The sequence below is a fragment of the Fopius arisanus genome, unplaced genomic scaffold, assembly GCF_000806365.1.
Source record: "Fopius arisanus strain USDA-PBARC FA_bdor unplaced genomic scaffold, ASM80636v1 scaffold00021, whole genome shotgun sequence".
In the NCBI taxonomy this organism is placed as follows: domain Eukaryota; kingdom Metazoa; phylum Arthropoda; class Insecta; order Hymenoptera; family Braconidae; genus Fopius; species Fopius arisanus.
Window position 1 is genome coordinate 817,558 of NW_011887760.1, and position 9,221 is coordinate 826,778.

The following is a 9,221-nucleotide window of genomic DNA, read 5'->3' on the forward strand; positions in this document are numbered from 1 at the left end:
TCCATTTGGGAATACACGGTCCCCATTTTTGTCTATACGTTTCTAATTTTTTTAGGCATCTCATGCAGTAGTGGAACAGTAGCGAACTTGTATATTAATGAATCATCTAAATGTCAATTGTTCTTTTAATTAATATTCATGAGGCTGAGCTGGAAAGTGGAATTGTCATTAAATGTTTACTTGTACCTCTCAGTTTTCTTCCACAATTTTCTCCAATTATTTACTCGATTCTAGAATCAAGACAAAAATATTCAACTCAGTCAAATGAGCAAAATATTGTATTTGTTTAATTTTTACGTTTTGTTTTAATTTTTATTTTTCAAATACATTCGACTTTCAATGCGAATTTCCAACATTTTCACGGTTTTTCAGCGCTTACTTGAGAATAGAGAATTCCGGATATTGACGAAATTAAATGATTCGTTAATGCAGCGTTGTAATAAATATTAAACTTGAAATTTCAAGTATAATTTTCCAACAGTATAGAATAGGGCAATTGGGCTGGTTTTAGGGTAGGAGTGTTGGGTGATGTCGACTTGGCAACACCACGGAGTTGCCGGCAATTTCTTGGATGCGACAACGTTGCCCCTGGATGCTATTATGTAACATCCGGCAACGTTGTCGGGTGGAAGAAACCGTAGTAGGGGAAATAACCGGTGGGAGAGATTTGAGGGGTGAAATCGTCCCCCAGTATTTCTCCCCAGGTAGGGGAAATTTGAGGGGTTGAAGTGGGGGTAATGGGTGATGGGGTGGGAATAGTGGTGTGGAGAAGGTACAAAAGGGCACTGACGGTTTCTCCTTGGAGCCATTTGTAGTGGGGGCCACGAGTTTTCAGCCCTTTCAGGAGTGAAATCCAGCACCCCCTCCTTATTAATGCGTCACGAGCTATTGGAACCCCTCTTACCTATTATATCCCCCACTTTTAAGCTCATTCCGAGGCTTAAAGCTGAAATTCTCAACAATTTTGTACTGAATCATCATTCTTTATAATTAAAAGATGGCCCTTCTCTCGAGACACTCGAGGTAAAGAGATGGGGATTAAATGAGAGGCAAAAAAAAATTTTTACTGCCAGAGATATATTGGTACTTGAGGATTTTTTCGTTCGTTGTTTTCTTTGGGTGAGGAAAATTATTTTGTTTAACTAGAACTCTGATTAGTGTATTTATAGATTTTTTGAATTTATTGGATAGAGCACAATTCCTTCAGTGTCTTATTTCATCCAATCCCAGAAAAGACTGGGTATGGCCTTGTGATTTATTGATGTTTTTCACTAGGGACTTGATTGCCTTCCGTATACTGTTGACAATATTTCTACAAAGTAAATAGGATGGTATATCACCACTCAAATCCCTATTTCATTCAGTTGACCCGACATTTTTTTTCTAGCAGACGAGCCGAATATTCAGTGCATAATTTTGTCGTTAAATTAAGTCGGTGCGGAGGATTTTTGGCTAGCCCAAGGACACCCACGTGTCCATAACCCTCGGTGGGTTTTACCTTCCTCGACGTAAATCAAAAACTACATTGAGCTAGCTACCTGCTACTGTCGTAAATAGATTTCCGGTCCGGAAAATCAATTGGAAACCAGGATTCCCTCAGCAAACTGTTTATGATTATCTTTATGGTGCTATCTTGAGGATTTCTAAATTTGTTGAACTCAACAGTCTTGAATTCTGGTTTATTCACTTGACCTCGATACATTTGTTGGTGAGATGTTGGAAAATGGTGGAAAAATAGGAAAATCCGAGAAAATTAACTATTCGATTATGAATGAAGGATAATAACAGAATAGAAGTATTCTGATTTGATCCATTTTTTCCCAGCAAAATCATCTAAAATTTTACTTTCGTTTTGCTGTTGAATTCTCGAAAACTATTCGAATTAAACTCACAGTTTCGCCCTCGATATTCGATACTTTGACGTTCAGTATTAATCACAGCATTTGGTTCTTCATTTTAAAATGTTTCAGAAATCATGGGTCGTAAAAGTATTTGACAGCTGCCATAACTGAAATCTGAATTAAAATCTCGAATATACATTCAATTCATCCCAATTGTCATATTTTTTCATAGTAAAGAGATATTTCGAATATTTTCAATTCTCTGCTAGCAAATTATCGTCGAAATATTCCAAAAATAACCACATAAAACGTTCTTTCACGGAATGCAATGCATTCAATTTAGCCAAAGCAAAATTCTCCAATATTTTCCATTTCATTTCCAATTCTATTTGAACTGGCGATCCTTCGTGAATTTTGATTTATTTATTTATCTTGCATGGAGTATTTGGTTCAATGACATTGGAATAACGTTGAATTGGGTGGGTGGGTTGTGCTGAAAGCAAGCAAATACCTGTGATGGATCGAATTGGAATAATGTACGAAGAAACGTTGTACTATACATGGGCGACGAAATGGACCTCGACATACGGAAGGAGCACGACATCGCATGCATAAATATTCATGGGACCATTCCTCCACCTATTGCTCCACTCCCACTCTCTCATTTAACCTATAGAACTGTACTGCTTGTTTCTCTTTTACCTGAATAGATATTTTTGTTAGTCAGTTTTTTGTTCTATTCTTGGTGTGTCCATTGGTATATCTAGGTAGTGTCTCTGTTATCGGCTGGCTAGGCTGTACTGTTGTACTGTTGTCCACCTTCTACTTGAGGCATAGTCTATGCTTCACCGCAAAACCAGCGCCACTACCAGCTGACCGTGACACGCTTTAGCCTCCAGTCTACCATATATATTTCAATAAATATATCCTTCGAGAATCGTTGAGTCTTCCCATGGATTCCCTCAATTGCCACCACCCGCTTAATAGTCTATCACCATACGTGTGAAAAATAGTACATTTTCATACGATTGCGGCAAAGTAGTTTTGATCTCGTGTGTTGTGTACGTTGTACAGTACGAGTCGTAACTGACTAATATAATCCCTTGTTTCTGTGAGTAGCCCAATTGATTTCATGTCCCAGCGGGAGTAAAAAGCGCGATCCTAACCTCGCTTCGCTTGGTCCGATCGCGCTTTTTATCCCTTGGGACGTAAAGTAGCATATACACCACGGTCGAAAAGTGTTTTCGCTCGGGGGTGCATATTATACTATTTCAACACAATGCGTGAAAAGTGGAGATTTCCGCACTCAGAGCGTGCGTAAACTGTCGCATTACACACAGTGCTTTAACATAGTTTTATAACTATAACTTTGTTGTAGTTTTTGTAATACCTGTCTCTAAAGTACACTTTTGCGAACCGATTATTTTGCATCAAGTTCAGAAGTCGTGTGTAATGTTAATAATTCACTTTGAACACGACCTCGATTTTTAGTCACTCCTGGCGGAAACGCAATAGGGAACATGGTAGATATCGCAAAAAAACATGTGCTATGCGGGCGTGCTAAAAAGTGATTCTTTACGCACTAGGAAGATAATGTAGTACTTTTTTCAGTACAGAATCGTTTCCGTCCGGAATTAATTCATTTTTATTTCCCTCAGTTGGAGTCTCTCTTTCGAAAACGATTATTATATAATAATGAATGATATATCGCGTGACTTACTGAGTTAATGAACTCATTTAACGTGCCCGTTCGATAGAAGGTCGTTGGACTATAAATGTCTTATTTCCAAGATATCGAGGCTTCATATTATGGACCGCGAGGAGACTAAAAAAATTGGGGAAATTGTGGAAATTGTGAATTGTGAAACAGTGCAAGTTTATATGAATAGGGATATTAGTAAATGAGCAATCGAAATAATTAAATTTAAATCTATAGTTTTTGCAAACCTATCGAAACCTTCATTCAAACTTTCCCAATGTTCAAACTTCAAAGTCGAATTTTATATAAAAAATAATTGAAGATAAAGTATTACTTTCTGCCTTTGCACACTGATTTTACTATATGCACAGAATAAATTGAAGTTCGCTCAAGTAGATGTGGTTATTTCGGGTCAAAGATCATTAAAAAAATGCTCATTATTACATGCCCTACTTTCTTACCATGTATTATATTGTTTTTTTTTCACCATTTAATGGTTTTTTTTGTCTACCCTCCGGGTCGATATTGTAAATGCAAATAAAGTGATCAATCAAGTGAATGTGCTCTGAAATTTCACGATGAGTAATACTGGAATGTTAAACTCCGGGAATTGGACATTTCATTTGATTAATGATAATAATGCAAAATTATTAGTGTTCATCTATCTCCATACTCAGCGAGTCACAACTCTCAAGTTAAAATTCATGAATAATTTATTGAAATCTAATTTTCTCAAGTTCAGACGATTTACTGGAATCAGCCATGAGGAAATATTTTCTTGGATTAGCATTTCTCTCTACGTTTGTCTATTACACTCACCTTATCTCTTGGCTAATTTTTTATCTATCAATGTGCATCAATATTTAATGCATTAATGATTGAGTTGAAGGGTTTGGTTTTCCTGACAGTATAAAATCTCTTTTCTCGTCGTTGCTGGCTTATTAATAAATTGTCAACGTGGCATAATCAAGTGTGGGGACACGACCATTCACTAAATGAAAAATGATCTGCACCTGTAACGGTACATGAAAATTCTTTCATTCACTGTCGACTGAAATAATCACTTGCTTCAGAAATATCTATATGCACCAATTTGAAAGCCATAGGTAGGCATAACGAGGCCGATACTCGTTATCGTATGCATATAACGAGTCCTCGGACTTAATCGGCATGAGGTGCACAAGTACGCACAAGGCCGGGGCTCGTTATCGCTCAATGCATCCGTATAATGAGTCCTTACGGTATTGCAATGTGATACCCGTGTGTTTACCTCCAACAATATCACCCCGGATGTAATTTTTGCCCTTTCTCTCCAGCTGTTATCATCAGCTTCAAGGTTCACACTCTTGAGACTTGACCCTGTTTCTCTCTTTCATTGAAAAATTTTCCTCGATGAAAATTTTTGCCTCTTCCATTACATTTTTATCCCACATGAATTTCAAGGTATTTTAGAGGGATTATATATTTTGTAGAGAAATTCAACATCAAGTGGCAATATCAGAATATTTTTATTCCGTTGAAATCTGTCGATTTTTATTTAATAAACAAACAATCATTGAAATCATTGATAAAAATGGAGTTTCCTCGTTTTTCTTCCATGGAAATTGAATTTTCAATTTGCAAAATCCCTTATAATTTCCGAGGAATATATATTTTGTATAAAAATTCAACATCAAGTGGCAATCTCAGAATATTTTTATTCCGTTGAAATCTGTCAATCTTTATTTAATAAACAAACAATCATTGAAATCATTGAAAAAAATGGAATTTCCTTGTTTTTCTTCCATGGAAATTGAATTTTCAATTTGCAAAACCCCTTATAATTTCCGAGGAATGATAAAATGAAATCCGATGTCACAACAGTTTCATGTAGGGCTTTGAAATTCATGATAAAAGAAACTTAGCTCCAAGAAATAGCGAGAAAACTCGAGCAAAATATCACCAGTAATTTAATACTTCCTGAGGCTCAGAGACAAAGACAAGGGCTCAAGTCCCCTTTGTTCTCGCTCTTCCCAGGGTAATTCGGCAATGAAATGGGAAAAAATAAGAACACCTCAGTGATATGGGGTCATTTATCCACCGAATCTTTAACGCTCCAGCAAACTTCCTGCGTATGTCTTTGGTTGATAATATAAATTATGCTGACCAAAACGAAGAATAAGACACGCTTTGAATATTCGCCAGTATTTTCCACCCATTTGCTCGCCTATATTTGCCCACCACATCCGGGGCCCTCTTTACTCTCCCGCAACCGCATCGTTCAAATGAACAGGAGAAAAAAAATTTTGACGATTAAAAAAATGTCGACATGTTAACAAAACCATGACGAGAGAAGAATAATGCCCCTATTTTGTGTACTGTTTTGTTAGAGTATCGTGGCAATTGCTGGGAATATCAGTTATCAGAGAGAATATCAACTGATTTTCGTGGAACCCCAATTTAATTATTTATTTCCACATCTCTAATATATTTCTGACGTTCATAATCAACATCGAGTGCAAGTTTCTTTTTTGTTTCAATCGGAATTAAAATAGGATTTTACGATAGTAAAAAGCAATGAGACGTGCGACAGAAAGGAGTGACAAGTCACGTCTTGGATCCGCCCCTCTTATCTAATTTCGAATGGACAAATTCATTTACTCAATCTGGAATCTACGTCATACTCCTTGATTGACCTGGATTCTAAAATTGAAACGTATGAATCACCGGAATACACGACCTCACAATGTCACTTTCTGCCCCAATTGCTGTACTCAATCCTCATTTACTCAGAGTTGATATTGATATTCGTATTTTCCAAGACCGCAGGATTCCATTATAACTGAGTTTCTCATTAGTACGATCAGCTATTGCTATTCCAAACCGGGGGAGTAAGAGCTCATTTGGGCATGATGAGCATTCATTTTGATGTTCACTGAGCACTTCTTGTTATGAGGCCATCATTCCTTTCGGAAGACAACAGAAATTATAATTCAACAGTCTTTCTTTCCATAGTACAATTTTCTACCTCAACTTTCAATTTACACGTGAAATTACCCTGAATTTCTCATCTTTAAATTCCATTTTTTAAATATTTTTCTCTTTTCTTGCAATTTTAATTATTCTACTATTTTCGTTTTAATTCCATCATTATCGATAATCATGAAAGACTCTTGCCAGGAATAAAGGGTTTTAGAAAATTCAAGAGCGTGTAAAAAAAAGAATAGAAGAAATAAAATAATTAAAAAATAAAGTAAATTGAAATAGGATTAATTCTATGTTTCAGCCGTTGAGTTTCGTATGTAGTTTCATTGAAGTATTGTAGAATTTTCTACCTGTTCGTGATAAAGTGGAGTGGACATTAGTACAGGTGCACAGAGCAGCGGTTGTTTTGAGAGAAATGTGTACCACCAGATCTAGATGCGATATTGAGCATTAATTCGCCAACCGTTTTCCGTGGTACACCTGCACTACAGTCAGCTAAATGACCGCATTTTACCAAGTAGAATAATACGCGAAATTTTAAAGCCACACGTCCCTTTATTTTCTCCCCTTATACCACTTGTTCTCTGTACGACAATGCGGGTGTAATCTGGTGTTCTCCAAATTACCCCAATTTCACCCTCGAGAATTCATGATTCATGGTATAACCCACCTGCATGATGGTCAATAACTTTCTCATAGTGGCCAAGTTTTTTTTATGGCATGAGAATAATTATACTCGTACACAGAGCAACTAATTTTTCATTTTTTTTATTTCCCCGAGCACTGCTAAAATCTTTTGTCTGAATTTTACACGCCGAATATCAGAAATTCTCGTTATTTCTCTTCAATTTTCCCCAAAAATGAATAGAAAACCGAAACTTCAATTTTTATTGACAATATTTTTATTATCAAATCCATCGTGAAATTTTAGGTTTCAATAAAACTTGTGGAATTTCATTTTTTTTGTTCATAACAATTAATGACGCGTAACTTTCACGTAATTTTTATGATATTTTTTTTGGCTTCGGGGGATTCGGCGTCGAAGTACAAAAGCCAGTGAAAAGAAAATGGAATTAAAATGAAATTTCTCTTGAGACTCGTTTCAAATCGGTCTCGTATAGATGAGAGGTTGAATATTGCGAGATTTTTTAAATCTATGGTCATTGATTTCTTATCGTCAATAAAATGATGCGATCTATTGTACATTTCACCGTATTTTCAAATGAAAGGGCCGTGACGAGAGATATCTCGGTGAATTTACGCTCGAGATACTCCAGTACCTCATTGTTTCCCCAGGTCATTTGACTCAGGATATTCTCTCGTTGTCGATAAAATCGTAAATATCCAAGCTTTCTCATTGGATACTCGGTCTCATTAATCACTCCCCCAGTCCAATCTGAAACGATCTAAAAAAATTACAATCATACATTTCTTTTCCATTGAGAACTCGGCGAAATTAAATGCAGTATTTCATAAAAAGCCATTTTATGGCCGTCTTACTATTTTGCCTTTCAATATGTTTTTTCTTGCAATTTTTTTCATTGATAGAAACTTCTATTAAAAGTCAATTTGTTGTTCCCTTGAGTTCATTTTGAATTAGATCAGGCAAATTTTTCAGTTGAAGAAGTAGTTTTGTATAATTTTGCTATCTGGGGTTTTAAAAGGTCTAGAAAAATACTGATTATTTTTTCATTGTATTGGAAATTTCGCGAGCTCTTGAATGACAGCCCTGGCGTGCTTCACTCTCATAAATTAAAAATAGTATTCCATTGCAATTATAAGTCCTTAATAATGCAACGTCTCAACGTCAATGTCTATCATGTCTTCCGATAGCTACACTTCTACATAAAATGCATTTCTAGGAATGGTTTAGGAGTTGTTGACCCCGAATTTCGCCGGTCGATCGTATTTACCCCTCGAAATCTCATGCACTCGGAAAGTTGATTATTGCTGTCAATTCAAGGAGTTACTGTCGACTAATTCATTTTGAGAGAAATTCCAGTCAAGATTTTATTCAAAGTATTCAATTCAATTCAATATTTAAATAGCACACAGCCAAGAAGGTTTCTAATCTAGATAAATTCCTTGGATCAAAAGAAAACTCAGAGTTTCTTCAAAGAAAAGTTGAAACAGAAATTGAGTAAATAATTGAGTAATTAGAATGAGATTGATCTTAGAAATAGAAAAAATTTTCTTGGTAATGTGGTGATTATAAGTTGCGTTACTAGAATGAATCGTCAATTGCTGGGCGAATAATGGATACCATAAATAATACGAAAGATGAAACTGGAGGAGAAATTAATCGATTCAAGGGGCTTTAGTAATCGGGTCAATTCGATCAGGGTTTGGCAAGTGGAAGCAACGCCATTACCCATCCAATAATATCGATAATGCCAATGTTGATTTTCATTCCCTCAAGTCTTTCATGACCGATTGGAAGGATTACATGGTACATTTACTCGCATTCATCATGCCTCGGATTCTATGGCCCGAAGAATTTATTTCTCCTACAGTTCCAATTAATTTTCAAACAATTTATTCGTTTTTAGAGATTTTTCAAGTCCACGGAAAAAAAAGGGATTATTTTATTGGGAAGATATTTCCACGGGAGAGGTTTCTTATCTGTTGAAAAATACCCGCAATCAAAGAAATTTACACCGAATCGATCAAATAGTTAACGATAACAGATAACGATCTTTTTGTTATCACCTTTTTTT

General features: G+C 35.9%; 1 protein-coding gene and 1 long non-coding RNA gene across 2 annotated transcripts in view; one reads left to right on the forward strand and one right to left on the reverse strand.

Annotated features, from left to right (window-relative positions):
* Positions 1-9,221, forward strand: part of spen (split ends) — a 79,879-nt gene that overhangs the window by 19,262 nt on the left and 51,396 nt on the right. The gene's annotated exons all lie outside the window — the stretch shown is intronic.
* The window catches only part of LOC105264440 (uncharacterized), a 5,975-nt gene continuing 4,218 nt past the window's right edge, over positions 7,465-9,221 (reverse strand). Inside the window, exon 3 of the long non-coding RNA XR_891996.1 lies at positions 7,465-7,910. This is a non-coding gene — a long non-coding RNA (uncharacterized lncRNA). The remainder of the gene's footprint in view (positions 7,911-9,221) is intronic.